The 20,219-nt window shown below is 22.4% G+C and overlaps 1 protein-coding gene across 3 annotated transcripts in view; it reads left to right on the plus strand.

The window, feature by feature from the left end:
- LOC122510847 (polypyrimidine tract-binding protein 1) overlaps window positions 1-20,219 on the plus strand; it is a 319,096-nt gene that overhangs the window by 138,441 nt on the left and 160,436 nt on the right. The window lies entirely within an intron of this gene.

Consider the following 20,219-nt stretch of genomic DNA (forward strand, 5'->3'; position numbering starts at 1 on the left):
GCAAATTGAATTATAATTTTCATTAAATTTTTAAATTAAATCAATCTGAATTGAACTCAATAAAATTTAATTCAATTATAGAAAATTTAAATAAATTTAAATTACACTCAAGTCTTAAACTTAATTTAATTCAACAATGAATAAGTTAATTAATTTTACAGTAAATTGTAATTAAAATAAAAAAAAATTAAGGTAATCAATTACATTCAGCCAAATTGAATCAAACTCAAATGAAATTAATTAATTAATTAATTACTCAATAAAATGTAACAAAAATATAAAAAAAAATTAAATAAAAAAAATCTTCATAAGAAAGAATTTAATTAAATTGTAGATTAAATTATTACAGAAAATTCAATTACAATAAACAAAATTTAACAAAATTGAAGTAAAGTAAATAAAATTGAATTAAACTTAGGTAATTGAATTAAAGTAAATTCAATTAAAATATAAAAAGTTTAAAAAATTAAAAAAAACTGAATTAAAATGAATTATTTCAACTTAATTGTATTAAATTGAAGTTAATTTAATTAAAATTTAATATAACTATAAGTAAAATATTAAAAGATTTTGAAAATTGAATATAATTTGATAAAAATTAATTGAATTGGATTGGATTGGTTGGATTGAACTGTATTAATTTGAAGAAAATTCAATTAAAAAATAAAGAATTTAACGAAACTGAATAAAAATCAATAAATTTAATTGATTTCAATCAAATTGGCAAAATTTTAAATAGATTTATGGAACTTAAATTAAATTCAATTAATTTGACAGAAATTCGATAAATATAGGTATAAAAATAATTTTTAATTGAATAAATCTCACTAATAATAAATTATATCAAAGTGTATTAAGTTTAAGAAAATTTCAATTTAAATATAGAAAATAAACAAAATTAAATGAAACTAAATAAAATGTGAAAATTTTTTGAAAATTGAATAGAATAAGATAAAAATGAATTGAATTGAATTTTATTAAATTAAAGCTAATTCAATTAAATCCTAAAAAAATTAAATAAAATTAAATATAAAACTCAATAAAATTGAATTAAATTTAAGTAAAGTGAATTAAATTGAATCAATTTTAAGTAAATTGAATTAATTTTAATTACATTAATGCTAATTCAAATAAATTCATTTATCGAAATTCAATAAAATTAAATTAAATTTTATCAAATTAAAGTAAATCCAATTTAATTGAAGTAATTTTAATTAGATTAAAGCTAATTCAATTAAATCCTAAAAAAATTCAATAAAAATGATTTAAACTCAATAAAATTGAATTAAATTGAAGTAAAGTGAATTAAATTGAATCAATTTTAAGTAAATTAAAGTAATTTCAAATAAATTAAACCTTTTTTAATTAATTTGAACCAACTTCAATTAAGTTTAACATAAATTAGCATTGAATTCAATTAAATTAAAGTAAGAGCAATGATTAGGTCGGATCGAAGAACCGACTCTGGTCAATACATAGAAAATACCGAAACCTTGGTTTTTCAATCCAGCCCTTCAATTATTTTACATTTAAAGTCAATAAAATTCCATGAAGCAAATTAAATTAAAGTAATTTAAGTAATTTAATCAAATTCAATCAAACTCTATTAATTTCATAAAAATCCTATCAAAAACGTTAAAAAACAATTAAATTAAGTTAAATCAAGTTAAATTAAATTTTATTAAATTCAATTCAACCGAATTTAATAAAATTAAATAAAATCAAATGAAATTTGACTTTTCGAAAATAATTTGTCAATTCTAATTTTTAATTGCTTATATTCGATATGTTTCAAATTTTTTTTTCCTCCCCAATGAAACTTTCCCTCTGTTTGTCTCTATGTGTGTGTGTGATTCGCGATTCATCGACTCTCTCTCTCCTTCTCTTTATTTACAAAACAATTTTTTTTTTCCCGTGCATATTTCGAGTAGACTGCCCTCGCGAATTTTTTTTTTTTTTTTTTTCTTTTTGAGGAGAGTGAATCAAAAGCCTTCCCCGCACAATTAAAAAAAAGAAAAAAGAAAAAAAAAATATCGATCTATCGAGACTGGAGGATATCGATATACGCATATATGACTGCATACACTGACCTCGATTGAAATATACGTCGAAATGACATCTGATCAGACAGTTTTTCGTTACTCGGTTCTGCATTCGCTTAGATCATATCGTTCTCTAAAAAAAAATTTTTTTTCTTTATTTGTTAAATTTCATGCGTATAAAAAAATGCATCTGGGAGGGGGGAGAAAAAAAAATTTAACTGAATCGAGAAATGAAAAGAGAAACATCTTCTATTACCAATGCGGGTGGCATAACCGATTGAAAAACCGCCAGATGCAATTGTTTTTTTTTTTTTTTTTTTTATTTTTGTACTGGTTTGTACGAAAACTTCGACCCCGTTTTTCCAGTGTGTGTCGTTAATCACGTTACCAGAGCGAAGGGTCGCGATAGATAAAATTTTGTATGCGTATGTGTGTGTGTAAATGTGGATTGTATACCTTTTTCTCGCACTAGTAAACCGGAAGGTGACGTAATTTTTCATTCAATTCCAAATACACATATTCGAAAAGTCCAGACAAAAATAAAAGTAATGTTCACTTCTTTAAGCCAAAACGTCCATAAATTTTAATATTTTCTCACTGAGAACGATTTTCTTTCTTTTTTTTTAAATTATTATATAGACACTGAGATAGAGAAAGAGATGATATTATTTTTTATAATTATAATAAATAATAAATATTCATTCTTTTCACATTTTTTTTAATTCAAAAATAAGTAGGTATCTATTTATTTATTTATTGATATTTTATTTTTATATTTACAAGTTATTTATTTTCCAGTTAATAAATTTTAATAATTAAATTAGTCTCTAATTTACACAAAGAAAATTTATTTATTTACCGCAAAAATGAATGAATCCAAATTAAATTCCCATATTTCCGGAGAGAAGAAAATAAAATAAAAAAAGAACCCCCGGTTTAATTGTTGAAAAAAAGAGGTTTATTCACACAAAATATATTAATTTACCCGCGAGTATAACTTGATTTAATTAATGAAACATTAATACAATATAATTAAAATTCGCCCCTTTGTTCTTTATTGTAGCTGCGGATTTTTCTCTTCTACCCAATGGGAAATGCCAGTGTAGTGCCGATGTTCACCACTGGCTTAGTACTCAGACGATTGTTCGGCGTAGTCTAGCCGAGCCTCGACAATTAGTGCTGGCTCAGTACAGAATTTTTGTTTCGCCAAAGCTTGGACAAGCCACGGCGGCAAGTGCTGGCTGAGTATAGAAAAATTGTTCACAACGCTCTTTGCCAACATTGCTTTTTTGACATAAACTTGAAAAAAATTATAAAAAAAGTTTATGAATGTTTATAAATATAAATTTATTGAAAAAAATTAATATTTTACTTTTCAGTTGTTCATTTTTTATTCTTATTAAATTTAATAATAACAATTTAACACAATTTTCTAATTTTGTAAATAATAAATTATTTAAACAAATTAAAATTATAAACAAAATTTAAACTTTAATCTCAATAATAATTTGGTTCCTATTAAAATACTATTATACTTCTTACTATGAATAAAAAATTATTAAAAAATTACCACGTAATTTAAGAATTACGTAAAATGTTAAATGCAATAAGTAAAGTAATTTAATTTAATTTTTAAAAATTTAGTTTAATTTATTTTATTTCAATTTATTATTTCTAACGTGTCCCAATTTTTTTCTCATCTTTGACTCAATAATTGTATGTCTGAATGATACTGAGATATTAATAATTTACTGTACACATGTGTCGTTAGCATAGTGGTTAGAGCGTTAGTCTGTTAGTCCGTAGGTCGTAGGTTCGATTCCCCTCGTCAGCAATTTTGTTTATTTTCATAGGTTTGCGATATTTCTAGATTCCAATCGTTATGTACTAAAATATGAAAATCTAATGCACACTTACTGTAATTGTTTATTATTTAATTTTTAAATGTTATAAACAATTTTTTCTACTTCATTTACTATATCCATTGTTAGTCTCCATCTTTAATACAATTTCTTTAAGAAGAGAAATATTTTATGAATAATAACTATTTATTAATATTATTTACCATTTTGTTGTTAAATTATTTATAATTATGAATTTACGACTAATTAATAACAATACGGCATTTATTGCGGCAATATTCTCAGCCAGCACTGGTCCAGTGCTGCGCCAGCGCTGTTTGGCAGCACTGACAGACAGTACTTCGGCAGCGCCAGACGGCGTTATCATCCCAGAGTTATGCCAGTGCTGGCTCTCAGCCTTGCCGCCAGTGCTGCCAGTGCTGGCGCAGTACTACGCCAGTTGTAAATTTCCCATTGGGTATTGAAAAATTTGCCTTCAGTTCTTTTATAGTTGATTATATTCTCTGTGTTTAACAGTTTTTTTTTACCAATTTTTTTTCTATTTTTAATTTTCTTTTTTTTACTAAATAAAAAAGATCAGAGAAACTTTGATCATATTTAATGAAAAGAGTTTTTAAATATTTTTTCCTTTGAAAAAATTTCGTTGAATTTTTTTGTTTTTTTTACTTTTTGTGTATACCAGTAAAAACAATACATCTTTATAACGTTAAAGTTTTATATTTCAATTTTTTTTTCTCTTCTGCTGTTGCCTCTTCTTTTTCTTCTTCTTGCTTTTTTTTTTGTCACACAATCTTTGAGAGAATTTGCATTGCCCAATAATATTAACAAATTAATATTATTATTATCATTTTGCTAAATAAAAAAACTGAGGAATTTCATTTTTTGTGCTAAATTATTAACAAATTAGTTGTTAATTAATTATTATTTAATACAAGTTTCATAATAAAATTTCTCGAAAAAAGTATAAAAAAAAAAAAAATCTCTTGTAGATATTCAAACCAAAACTTGTGCTAACGAAATAATCTTTGAACAAAGTTTTGAGAAAGTTCTCAATCCATGAAGGGAAAGATTGATAGCAAGTTACAGGCGTGAATAATTAACACATCGACAAAAATTAGGTTTTATTCTCGAAAAGTGAAATTTAGTATAAATTTTTAATAGTCTTCGTAATTGTTTAAAAATGTATGGGGAAAAAAAAGGGAAAAGTTTTCAACAAGGGAATATCTACAAGGGTCGGATATTTCCCTTTTATTTTTTTTTTATATTCTGACACTTGACATTTAGAACTTTTTTTTCATACATCAATAATTAATGAAAAGCTTCGAATATACGAATAAAAAAAAATTGGAGAATTTAAAAGTGGAATTTCGGAAGAATTTTGAAATGGGGATTTTTTACTTAAAAAATGAAACTAAATTAAATAATTAAATATTTGAGTATATAGTGCAATATTAATAATCTCAATATTAATTAAAATGTTTTACATAATTTAATGAAGAAATATTTGTATATAAAAAATTATATTTTTTTCCTCCTGAAAAATATTTATTTTTCATATGTTAATCGTAAACATTGTAAACTTGACAAAAAATTTTTTGCCAGGGAAATTAAGAAAATTGAGACTTTTTTCAACTTATTTTCAAAAATTGCGAATTTTTCTACTTTTCTTTCAAATATTGCAACAAATTATCCTATTTTCCAGTATAAAATGCAACTTATTTCAAATTTTTATAGTGTGAAAAATAAACTGTAAACAAATTGTTTTTGAATAATTTTTTAAGATGATTAAATTTTTCAAATACATCTATAATAAAAATCTTTTCGAATAATAGAAATTTCGTAAAATTTAATTAAAAATATTAAATAATTAATTTTTTCCATGTATTTTGTCACAATTTTTGAATATCAACTTTTCAAGAATTCTAATTGCAAATTTTGAAAATAATTTAGTTATTAAAAATTTCAATGAAAAAGTTTCAAATGTAAATTTAAAAACAAAAATTAATGAAACTTAGGTTCTAATTTTTTAATATTCAAATTTTCAGTATTTTCAATTACATATTTTGCGAAAATTCAAAAAAAATAATAACATTTTAGAATATTATTTTTAACATTTTGGAGAGAAAAATCATGTTCAAAATTTTTAATTAAAATTCATCAAAAAATTAATTAGTTTCATTTTTTAAAATTATACAAAAAATTCTTTTAAGAAATTCAATTATTTTCTCCAAAAATTACATTAAAATATTTTTGAAAACTAATTCTTAGAATTATTTTATCATAAATTTTTAAGATTGAATTATCTTCGAAAAAAGTGAATAAATAAAAGTTTATAAAAATATACTTTTTTACTTTCTTAAAATTTCTGAGAAATCATGGTCAAATATTAATAATTAAAATTCTTCAAAAATTTTATTATTTTTAGTTATATATTTTTCAAAAGTTCAATAATTTTTCAAAGATTTTTCCAAAATTCAATTGTTTGTAAATTTTTTCAATTGAAAACTATTTTCTTTCCAAAATGATTTAGAAATATTTTTGAAAAATTAATTGTAATTTTTTTATTACAATTTTAGGAAAATATACCTTAATATAATTTAAGAAAAAAACATGGACAGTTACAATTATAATAAATTGTTTTTTTTTTATATAAATTATAAATAATTAAATTCTAAAAGAACATTCGAAAAATTATTTAAATTAATTGATTTAGAGATGAAAAGTGGAAAATTGTATAGAAAATAATTGAATTCAGGAAGGTTTATAATTGTAGGTTTTAGAAATTAATTAATTGAATTTTAATAATTTATCAATTATTCAATTTTACTCATTTTTCTCTGTAAACTTTTAAATATTTTCCTGTAAAAATAATTTTATCAGAGAAAATAATTTTAATGTCATTAAATAGTCTGGGAAATAAACTGGAACTTTTTGACCACTTTGATTGAATTGGCACTTTTTTGTATTTTTTCTTTACTCTTAAACGAAATTCACAAAATTAAATAATTTTTTTTGAATTATTTATAAATATAGAAAAAAAATGTTTTTTTGTTCGAAAAAAAAGGTGTGAAGCAAAATGAATAATTGCTTCGTGCCACGTGTTTTTTTTTTTTTTTTAACTTTTTTTCTCCCTCTTAGTGACTTTTTTTCTTGTATAGATTTTTCTTCAATTCTATGTGTAGCAACCATAAATATTCGATATGCTTCTTTCTCGTTCATTCTCTTTGATACTAGACGTATTGCCGATCGTTAGACATGTTGAGTGCTGAAGAAACGAGGGAAGATCCGTCTTTCACGCTAGGGAAATCAATGAGGGTGATAGGTAACACAGCATCCATGAGATAGAAATATATATATATATACATGTCTGTATATGACTTTTCTCTTTCTTAGCCATATTTTTTACCCTAATAATATTTATTTCTCTCCCGTCATATATTTCCAAGTGTTGCATATATATATCTATATAGATCAGTATCGAAAAGCTCGTGCCATTCAGCAGGTGGTACTTTATACTTTTCCTCGGTCCATTTGCTTCTTTCTTCAGAATCTCAGTCGTTTTTCTCCCTTCCTGCTATATATAGATGTATATTTCTCGATTTCTTTTGTTCCATAATTTTTTTTTTCTCAATTTTCCGTTTAATTTTTTAAAAATAATTTTCTTATTTAGTTATTTCATTCTTTTAACTTGTCTGTCCACACTTTGAAGTTAGTTTTTGTGTGTGCTTTTGTTTTTCTTTTCTTTAAAAAATATTGTTTGACAGATGGAAAAAATGCAGGTATTTTTTCATGATTTATAATAAAATAATAATTTAGCAACAAATTGAATAAATTTGCAAACAATTGAATACGATTGGCAAATAATGAAACAAAATTAGTAAATAATTGAATATGATTGGCAAATAATGAAACAAAATTAGTAAATAATTGAATACGATTGGCAAATAATGAAACAAAATTAGTAAATAATTGAATACGATTGGCAAATAATGAAACAAAATTAGTAAATAATTGAATTAGGAAATAATTGTATTGTTACAATAAAAGAGAAAAATTTGTCCGATGAATAGTCTTTGTTACTTTTTTTGTAACTTTTTTTTTTAGATCAAACGCATTTTCCGTTCTTCGGTTCTATTATCTGTAAACGGGGCAGTTATACCATCACTTATCCATGAAATAGTCTCTCTCTCTCTCTCTCTCTCTCTCTCTCTCACTTTTTTTTCTCTTTGTCCATGTGCTTTTTGAACGTATTTTCTATAAGGTTCCTTCACCTATATATAGTTAGGTTCACCTATGTTCTCTCTCATTTCCCCCTCGACCTTTTCTCCTAACTGACACTGTGAGGAACATTAAGAGCTCGTTAAGGGCATTGCGACGAGTGCTCGACAAAGTCAATTATCGACGAGAGGCTCAATCGATTCACTCACTCTCAACTCCTTTTTTTGTTACCCCCACCCCTTTTTTTCTACCCTAAACAATATTGCCGAGAGTTTGGCTAGTTTTCGTCTTTTTTTTTTTATCGACCACAAAGCGCACGTGGAGAAATTATTTTTCACGCAACTTTACTATCTAAACATTAACCTTTCAATCATTATGTCTCACTTGTCTTATACGGTTCTTTACACAATAATCTCAAAATTAATTTGTACGACAATTGAAATTAGGACAAATTAATTTAAAATAATTATTGAACTTGAATAAAATGAAATAATAATAATTGAACTTGAAAAAATATTAAATAAAAATAATTGAACTTGAAAAAATATTAAATAAAAACAATTGAACTTGAAAAAATATTAAATAAAAACAATTGAACTTGAAAAAATATTAAATAAAAACAATTGAACTTGAAAAGAATTAAATAAAAACAATTGAAACTAAAACAATTTTTTGTTCTAACTGAAACAATTCGAATTAATGAAATTCAACTTGAAAGAATGTAAATTAAAAAGACAAAAACTTGAAACCATTAAAACTAAAGCAATTTGAAACTAAAACAATTAATAATTAAATTTTCAACAATTGAATTTGAAACAATTTGAATTAAAAATTTTCAATCTTGAAACTATTGAAATAAAAAAACTAAAATAATGATATTAGTAATAATAATTAATAATAATAATGATGATAATATCGGTAAAAAAGAATTACTCCGAGTCAGCTTATTTAATGAATAGTTAATAAATAGTGATAAAAATAATTACAACTATGAAAATAATAATAATAGAATAGTAGAAATTTAAAAAAAAAGTATTTTTACAAAATTGAAATCCACAAACTTTATAGATTCAGCAAATGAAAAGCTGATTACGTGATCGATTAAATAAACCCAATGACAAATTTCTCGTTTGGCAAGATTAGAAGTTGATCCGCCTTTTCAGCAAATGTTCCCCCATTTCTCAGATTAGAGAACGAAAAGCTTGAAAGTCATCCGAGAAGAGAGAGAAAGAGAGAGAGAGAGAAAGTGAAATAAAGAGGAAAAAAGCAAGAATCGGATTTCCTTCCTTCCTTCCTTTTTTACTAAAGAAAAAAAAGTCACCTACCTCTCAAATCGCGCGCAAACGCTATTTTTATTTCGCACTGCTCATAAAATCAATCTTCTTTTTCTCTCCCCCCTCCTCTTCTCTCATATTTCTCATTGCATCATTATATAGAAAAGAGTCGAATTTTTAAAACAATATTCTTCTTGACGTTTTTTAATTATTTTTTGACATTCTTATTTTTTTTTTTTTTATTAAAAAAATACAAATCTAAATATAATTTATTTATAGACAAATTAAGATAATTAATTTTTTTGTAATAAGTTTTGTTTTTATTAAAAAAAAATACCTACAAAATACACCTCTTTATGTAGTTAACTATTAAAGAAAAAAGAATGAAAATTAATTTCATTCTTTTTTCTTTAATAAAAAATACAAGTATGAAAATTAATTATTTTCATTTTTATAAAATGTTAAAAAAAACAATATAAAATCCCATTTTCTTTCTGTCAATCATAATAATAGAAATTTCGTAATATTAAATTATAAATATTTCCATAGAGAAAAAATGCGTTTGGAAAAATATATTGTAAAAAAATTTCAAAATAAAAAATACAACTATCAAAAGCTGGCAATTAATTTTCATTTTTATAAAATGTAGAAAAAATAGAATAGATATAAAATCCATTTTTTCCTCTCTTTTTTTTTTTTGCTTTTTCTGACTTTTCTATCCGAATAGTTGAAATTTCAACAGTAATATTAAATTATAAATTCTTCCATTGAAAAAGGCATTTGGCAAAAAGATTGTAAAAAAATATTTCTATAGAAAAAGAGTATGTAATAAAAAAAATCTCTAAATACGAAAGTATCTAGAAAAATATCTAAATACAAAAATATCTAAATAAATTTTTTTAAAAATATTTTTCATTTTTTTTTTTTTCAATAAAATATTTTGTTTGATGAAAAAATATTCTAAAATTGTAAATTGCTTTTTTTTGGGTGGAAAAAAAAAAGATTTCAAAAGTCGATAGCCGGGAGTTAATTGAACATATATGTGTAGGGTGGGCGAATTTTTTGTTTAATTCCGACCCCTGGGGGAAAAAATTTTATACTCGCTTGATTTAATTCTCATCGTCTCGTTTGAAAATAAATTGAAATTTTTTCTGTAAATGAGTGAAAGAGAAACAATTTTTTTTAGCATTTGCCATTTTTGTTATTGTGTTCCATTTTTCATGAAATTCGTTTTTAACAAAATAGAAAATTTTTCTTTTCGCTTAACTTATAGGTATGTACTATTTGAAAAGTGATTTTTATTTGATGCAATTTTTTAGGTAGGACGTAACTTTTCTATTTTATTTCACTTTAATTTTTTCCTACAATACAAAAAAAAAGGTAAAAATAAAGTAAAATTATTTTTTTGTAATATTTTATTTTATTTAAAAAATATTTATTATACTTAAAAATTATTTATTTAAAAATATTCAATTTTATTTAAAGAAAAGTCATTTATTATTCATACGATGCTAATTTATAATTCACAACAATTTTTCGTTTGAAAATAATAAATAACAAATTTTGTTTGAATTTATTTATATAAAATATTTTTTTATATAAAATTTTTTTATTTCAAAAAAGATTCTTTTTTTTAACTAATATTTTATTTAAAAAAAAAATTAATAAATAGTTACCTTTTTTAAATATAAAAGTATTTGAAATATTATTTATTTTAATATTATTTATTATTTATTTACTTTGAAATATTATTTACTATTTTTTATATTGTTTTTTGTTCTTGGAAAAAAATTCCGTTTTCAAACAAGATTTATTTTCAAATCGATTGAAAAATATGAACAATATTTAAGTTTATTTTAAGGAAAAAATAGTTTGAAATTTTTTGGTGGCAGAAGTGACGAAGAAGGAATATTTTTGTACTCACGTACGGCAATTTCTCTCTTATCGTATTCAATATATAGAATAAAAATGATAATGTCTGAAGTATTTCTTTCTTCACTGTCAAAAATGTCTCGCTGTCTGGCTACTTTTATATTTATTCTTTCAGAAAATATTCTTTTTCGTTAAATCTGCTTGACTTGCTTTTTAATACTTTATATAAATTTAATTCCAGCACTGATTTTTTTCTTCTTTTATTTTATTGAAATTTTAAAAAATAAAATTCTTTTTCAATTAATAATAATTTAAAATTAATAATAATGACCTAATATTAATATTTTATTAGGTTTCTTTTAAAATTAGAAGAAGACTTAAACATCTTTAGCACGTTTTTGAAAAATACAAAAAATTAACACCTTCACTAGAATTTTTTTTTTATTTAATTATTATTATATTTTTAATTATTAATAATATTAATATTATTAATATTATTAATATTATTATTAATTATTATTAATTATTATTTATTATTATTATTAATTTATTATTATTAGGGGAACATAGTCTAGGTCGGCCACCTTTTTGACTTTTGTTTATAACTTTTTTTTAAAAATGAATTTGGACAATTGAAGTATATGGTTGGAAAGTCCTGTTTAATAGGAACATTTTTTCTGTACAAAGTAAATTGACAGGTTTAAAAATGAAAAAGTTATAAAGATTTAAAAAAAAAAAATTTTGTAGTCCAGGTTGGCCATTACAGTCAAGGTCGGCCATGTTTAAAATTCAAAGGGCATTAATCTTTAAAAAATAAAATAACATGTTTGGAGTTACGGAAAATTGATTCTTTATTGTTTACAGTTTGTAACTTAATGAAATAACAAAATAATAACAATAAACAATATAAAAAAATAAATATAAATAAAAAAAAATTTTGCACTAAAATATAAATAAAATTAAATAAAAATATTAATAAGATGATCAATTATATTATGAGTTATACAGAATTGCAGTTTTTGCAAATGAAGTAGCTCGTCCTCATCTTTGCGCATTTTAAACACATAGTGGCCGACCTTGACAGTAAGTAACATTACCGAATTGTTATAACCATAAAGATATACGTTTCGGGATTCGATTTTTTACTTTGTTTTTCTTTCAACCATGAGTCCCACAAATTTTCTGCACACTTGCCTTGACGATTCAATTTGTTTTTTATCTTTTATTAATGGTTTTTCACATTATGCACAAAACTTTTTTTGAGCTTTTTTTGTACCGACGTCACAGAAAACACAATTTTCGATCCTCCGAAAATGTAATTGAACAAAAAGTTAGGTTTCACTAAGACAAGCTTCGACAAATATGCGCGTAGGTGGCGCTAGTGAACTTGACAAAAAAACGCGAGTGGCCTACCTAGACAGTAGACCAACCTTGACTACATTCCCCTAATATTATATTAATAATATTAACATTATTATATTGTTAATTTATTATATTATATTTTATCTATTAATTATTATTATCCCCTCGTATTAATAATTCAGTTTTATTTCTTAAGTTTTTATTGTTTATGTCACATTGTTGAGAGAAATAAAAATTTTGTTGCAAAAAATAATGGAAAAATGGAGTTGAAAAAAAAGGAAATGTAAGTTAGTATTAAATCGAAAGTAATGGAATTGGAAAAATGAATTTCATATTTTTTTTTTTTAAGAAAAAAAAATGGTATAGCGTCCTTGACAAAGGACTCAAAGCGTGAAAAGGTAATAGAGGGTTTGAACAGATAGCAATATTCCGGATGGACTCTGCTTTTGGATAGAGTGGCTCTCACGAAACTACTGCCCCTTAAATAAATTGCACCCGCCTGTCGGTTCATATATTCTTTCTCCTCGTCCTCGGTCTGCTAGGGATGGTTTAGTTTGATTCTTTAAGAGTACTTGCGTCCTCTCGTATTATAAGACTTCTTACTCCCTCCCTCTCTCTCTCTCTCTCTCTCTCTCTCTCTCTCTCTCTCTTGAATGTTTTTCTGCCTAGTGAGCTCCATTTGATTTATGAAGAAGAATTAAAAAATTTAGAAGAAATCCGTTTTTTTGATGTTATTAAAAAAAAAAATTTTTTTTTAACTTTTCAAATTTTTTTATTATTTAGTTTTTCTGTTTTCTTTTTCTCCTTTATTCTATGTTTTTCTATATTTTTTCTTTCTTTATTCTTTAGTTTTTTTTGCATTTTTCCATTCTTTATTCTTTAGTTTCATTCGATTTTTCTTTATTCTTTAGCTTTTTTGCATCTTTCCATTCTTTGTTCTTTAGTTTCATTGTATTTTTCATTTCATTGTATTGTTTCATTTGTATTTTTTTATTAGTTTTTCTGCATTTTCCTTCCTTTATTCTTTAGTTTCATTTTGTTCTTTTTTTCTTTATTCTTTAGTATTTCTGTATTTTTTTTCTTTCTTTATTCTTTAGTTTCTTTTTTCTGCATTATTTCTTTCTTCATTCTTTAGTTTTTCTGTATTCTTTTACTCCTTTATTCTTTTGTTTTTTTTTTGTATTCTTAATTTTTTTCTTTATTTTTTAGTATTTTTTTCTGGATTCTTGATTTATTAGTTTTTCGTATTTTTTTATTTTTTAGTTTTTTTTTGTTCTTTTTTCTTTATTCTTTAACTTTGTATTTTTTTAATTATCCTTATTTCTTCTTTATTTTTTCTCCATTTTAAAATATATTTTTGTAATTTTCAATTCTTCTTTTTACTTTATTTTTTTTTCTTTCTAATTTTTTTTTATTTCCTATTTTTACTTTATTTTTTATTTCTTCTTTCTTCTTTATTGTTTTTTGTATTCATTCTCTTATTTATTAGTTTATTCTTAAGTTTACCTGAATTTTTTAATTATTCTTTAGTTTTTTTTCGTTCTTTTTTCTCTATTATTAATTTCTCCTTATTCTTTAGTATTCCTTCTTTTTTTTTCTTTTTTTTTTAGTTAACTTAACTTAACCTCATTATTATTATTAATATAATTATTTTTTATTACTTATTAGTAATAATTATTATTATTACTTTTACTATTTTTATTAGTATTATTTAAATTTTTTTCGACTGCTTGTTGGACGTTGGAAATGGTACCTGACGATGCCATTTACTATCTTTATGGGCTCTTTTATTTGCCGGATAAGCTGTCGCGCCCGGAAACGTCCTGCTAAACCGGAAACGTTACTACTTTCCCTGCTAAGGTATATTATAGGAAAAGGAGTGTGTATGTGTTTACGTATACACACTTCATATCCCGCACGAATATCGAGCTGTTTATGACACGAACATTTTCTAGCCGAAGGAAAAAAAAAATTATACTGTCTCTCTCTTTAAAACAATATTTCCGATTGATTATTATCTCCTTGAAAATGCATTCAAATTTATTTATTGAAAATTGCAAATTTTGTTTTTTGATAATATTTATTTAAATATTTAAATTAATACCCTTTGAATTAAATTTTTCATTTAGGTAAATATTTATTTATTTAGAAATAATTCATGCAAATAAATAGAAATTTATTTGGAAATAATTTTCTATAAATGTTTATTTATTCAAAAGTAATTTACCTGGTAAATTAATATTTGTTTAAAAATTATTTAATAAATACTCAGTTTAAAATAATTTACCTATATATGTTTATTTGTTTAAATATTATGCAGTAAATCTTTATTATAATTTAAGGAGAGTCATTTTTAAAGAGTAAAAATTAAAAAAGTTTTTCAAATTAAAAAAGGTTTTAAATACTTATTTAAAAAAAGTTCGCCTGGCGCAAAGTTAATAAATATTTATTTACCATTTTATTTATTCCAAAGTTTATTATTTTATTAAAAAGAAAATACTAAAAAATATATATTTTAGAAAAAATAAGAAAAAAGTGAATAATTTTCCAGAATAAAATTCAAACAAGGATTAAAAATTTAACACTTAAATAATTTTTTAGCTTTTTTTGAAATAAATTGATAGACTTTCGAATAGAAAAAAGTGAAGAATTTTCTAGAACGAAATTTCAACGCTTAAATAATTTTTTTCGTATTTATAAAATAAAATAATAAATTTTTGAATAAAAAAAAAGTGAAGAATTTTCTAGAACGAAATCTCAACGCTTCGGCTTAGTAAATAACAATTTACAGGAATTATTTAGTTAAATTGCGGGTAAATTTTCACAAAATTGTACATGTGTATATGTGTAGCGCGTGCATGCGATAAAGTCGGAATGAAAATGATAAAAGCGAACAGAAATTGTTGCAACGTTTCGACTAATCCGATCAAGTGATAAATCCTTGGAAAACAAACTAACTCAGTGCTGTACGAGACAGGTAACAAGATTCCAGACTATGTCCCTATTTTCTTGGAAACTTGCCAAGGAAGAGATGTGTATATATTCACACACACATACACACATAAATACATTTACAATACAGCGAGAGCCAATGCAATCGAGCGTGAACTTGAATGAAATGCACATGTTCAATTTTTCATTTGCAAAAAAGAAAAAAAAAAAAAAATTCCGCCTTCTCGATGCACAGAATCGAAATTTCGCCCCATTTTTCAAATATAAATAAGTTTACCAACGCGTTTTCTCAATTTTTATTTGTTTATTTTTGTACTAACAACAATTCGCGCACTGAAGCGCGCAACTAACTTTTTACTTAATTTTTTTAAATAAAATTATCAATTTTAAAAATAATAGAATTTAAAAATTTTAAATTCAAATTTTTGTTGAAAACACTAAAATAATTCAATTTTGGAGAAATTGCAAATAATTTATTGCAGAAATTGAATTATTTTCAAAAGTAATAAAATTCAATTATGTTTAAAATTAAAAAAAAAATTCTCGTCAAAATCCCAATTATCTTTGTAAATAACAAAATTGTTTCCCAAAGTTAAATTATTTTCAAAAATGACAATAAAATTCTTGTCCTAATTTCAATTATTTTCAATATCTACTATTTTAAAATCAAATTTTCAGAGAAGAATTCAATTATTTAAAAAAAAATTTAATAAAATCGTACACAAACATTTAATTATTGTCAAAAATATTAAAAATTCCACAGAAATTCAATTATTTACAATTTTTTTTATAAATTTCTTCGCAATAATTCAATTATTTTTGATAAATTTTTAATTACTATAAATTATTATAAAACATGAAGAAATCGATCACTCCGAGTCTTCGACTCGGAGCAATCAATATCTTCATGTTTTATAGCAAAATACTTTTATAAGTTGTTTAATTTCAAGAAGGGTTGAATCTGGTATTTTTGAATGTCTTAATTCCTGTGGAAAAATAATAATAATTGAATATTTATTTACAAAATAAATTATTGAAGTTTTTTGAATAATTTTACATTTAAAAAAATTCGTAAAAATGTAACGAAATATTTTTTTTGAGTAAAATTTTTTCCTTTATTTTCTAAAAATTCAAAAATTTTCATTTTCAATAATATCGACATTTGAAAGAATTTTAATTTAATAATTGAAAAAATTGAATTTTACTAACAATTTTACATGAAATCGACATTTGAAAGAATTTTAATTTTATAAATTGAAAAGAAATGGAATTTTTTAAAAAAAATTTCCAAAAAAATTGAGTTTTGAAAGAATTTTAATTTCATAATTGAAAAATAATTGAAATTTACATACAATTTAACAAAAAATTGAATGTCCAAAGTATTTTAATTGAACAGTTAAAAAAAAATTAAAATTTTCCAAAAATTTTTTCTGAATAATTGATTTTTCAATAAATATTTAATTTAATAATTAAAAAATAATTGAATTTTAGAAAAAAGCGTTCAATAAAATCGATTTTTGAAAGCATTTTAATTTAATAGTTGAAAAAAACAATTGAAATTTGCAAACAATTTTACATGAAATCGATTTTTTATAAAATTTTAATTTTATAAATTGAAAAGAAATGAAATTTTTAAAAAAAATTTCCAAAAAAATTGAGTTTTGAAAGCATTTTAATTTCATAATTGAAAAATAATTGAAATTTACATACAATTTAACAAAAAATTGAATGTCCAAAGTATTTTAATTGAACAGTTAAGAAAAAATTAAAATTCTTTTTTCAAAAATTTTCCAAAAATTTTTTCTGAATAATTGATTTTTCAATAAATATTTAATTTAATAATTAAAAAATAATTGAATTTTAGAAAAAAGCGTTCAATAAAATCGATTTTTGAAAGCATTTTAATTTAATAGTTGAAAAAAACAATTGAAATTTGCAAACAATTTTACATGAAATCGATTTTTTATAAAATTTTAATTTTATAAATTGAAAAGAAATGAAATTTTTAAAAAAAATTTCCAAAAAAATTGAGTTTTGAAAGCATTTTAATTTCATAATTGAAAAATAATTGAAATTTACATACAATTTAACAAAAAATTGAATGTCCAAAGTATTTTAATTGAACAGTTAAGAAAAAATTAAAATTCTTTTTTCAAAAATTTTCCAAAAATTTTTTCTGAATAATTGATTTTTCAATAAATATTTAATTTAATAATTAAAAAATAATTGAATTTTAGAAAAAAGCGTTCAATAAAATCGATTTTTGAAAGCATTTTAATTTAATAGTTGAAAAAACAATTGAAATTTGCAAACAATTTTACATGAAATCGATTTTTTATAAAATTTTAATTTTATAAATTGAAAAGAAATGGAATTTTTAAAAAAATTTTCCAAAAAAATTGAGTTTTGAAAGCATTTTAATTTCATAATTGAAAAATAATTGAAATTTACATACAATTTAACAAAAAATTGAATGTCCAAAGTATTTTAATTGAACAGTTAAGAAAAAATTAAAATTCTTTTTTCAAAAATTTTCCAAAAATTTTTTCTGAATAATTGATTTTTCAATGAATATTTAATTTAATAATTAAAAAATAATTGAATTTTAGAAAAAAGTGTTCAATAAAATCGATTTTTGACAGCATTTTAATTTAATAATTGAAAACAATTGAAATTTGCAAACAATTTTACATGAAATCGATTTTTCAAAGAATTTCAATTTAATAAATTGAAAAGAAATTGAATTTTTTAAAGAATTTTCCAAAAAATTAAGTTTTGAAAAAATTTTAAATTCATATTTGAAAAATAATTGAATTTAATGAATAATTTTCATAAAAATCGATTTTTTTGAAGAATTTTAATTTAATAGTTGAAAAATAATTAAAATATTGAAAAAAATTTTCTGAACAATTTATTTTTCAAAGAATATTTTAATTTCATAATTGAAAAATAATTGAATTTAAAAAGTAATTTTCTTAAAACATCGATTTTTTGAAGAATTTTTTTTTTGAGTAAAATTTTTTCCTTTATTTTCTAAAAATTAGAAAAATTGTATTTTACTTAAATTTCGCAACGAGACAATTATCTAGAAAAAAATATACACAACAGCTCGGAAAAAAAAAATTTGCAATCATAAAAAAAAGAATATATTTTTGCAAAAATAAAAGTTCACCGTTGTGTGAAGAATAAATTGAATTCTCATAGATTGTTTGTTTATTTGTTATTTCAACAATTAGTGTTTGAATTGTGCGCGCAGAAAAAAAAATTGAAAAACACCAAAAAATAAAAATTGTCGATTTCCCAAGAGTAAATTTTTTTTTTCCCTCCTAACGCTGTGAGGACGACACTACTATACATTTATAGGCGCGAAGGGGTTGGATATATGTAAATGCCGTATAAATGAAACTGAATTCGTGAAACACGAAAATCGAGTGCACTCTCTTTGTCGGGTGGGTGTTTTGTACATATATATAGATATATATGTACTATATATGTGTGTGTAGGCTCGAGGGGTAACATTCGATGCTCTAGATTTCATTCCTGAGCACAATCCACTTTGAATTTCAAGCAACTTGCTTGATGGTGCATAGGAGATAATTGAGTGCAGATGAATTTTCGCATTTCGATTATTCTGATTGCTTTGACTTCGATTTTACAAAACGATTCTCAAAGAGAGATGAATACATTCTGAGAGTAGTATTTGCCAGTGTATTTGTTTGTATATTGTTTGAAATAATTATTAATTCCGGGGGAAAATCTCTATTTGGTTTTTTTATAGTCAGGTATTATTTTATTATAGATATTTCGTATTTATTTATTGTTTTAAGTAAAAACAAAAAAATGTGTGATTTTTTTAAAAGAAAAATATAATAAAATATATAATAAAAATAAAAATTTATTTATTTAATAAATAAATAAATATTAATAAATATTTATTTATTTAATAAATAAATAAATATTAATAAATATTTAATAAAATAAAAAATAGTAAAATAATTTAATATTTAATAAATATTTTTTTAATTTATTTTGAAATTACTATTTGAATATTTTTAGGTTTCAAATTTATTTTTATTTACAGTTGATGATATAATTATATTCAATAAAATGAATTTTTTTTAAATTTTAATTTATAAAGCAAAACTGTTTTCTAATAGAATTCTTTTTCAATTTGTTTCAGGTGAGTCACATTTTTTTATCTCTTGACGATCAACGTACCGTGAGTAATTTTACGCTAACTTTACATTAACACAAATATGAAGTAACCTATTTGGTATGTTTAATTAACAAATTAGGTAAAACAAAAAAAAAATAATTAACAATTTTAAAATAAATAAATTAAGAACACAAAAAAATAATTACAAATTTTTGAAATAAATAAATTAAAAACAAAAAAAAATAATTAACAATTTTAAAATAAATAAATTAATATAAAAATTTTTAGTGAGCGTAAAAGTTCAAAAAATTCAATCTCAAAACTAAAATTTCAAATATTTCGAAATATTCCCGAAATTCTCAGTGGATCATTGAAAAGAGAAGTTCAAATATGCGAATTGATATCATTTTATGGTTATACACACCCGACACTGATTTGGCGCGGATGAAAATAATCGTCTCAGTTCATTATTAATATTTTT

Source organism: Leptopilina heterotoma, unplaced genomic scaffold (genome assembly GCF_015476425.1).
Source record: "Leptopilina heterotoma isolate Lh14 unplaced genomic scaffold, ASM1547642v1 Lhet_76, whole genome shotgun sequence".
In the NCBI taxonomy this organism is placed as follows: domain Eukaryota; kingdom Metazoa; phylum Arthropoda; class Insecta; order Hymenoptera; family Figitidae; genus Leptopilina; species Leptopilina heterotoma.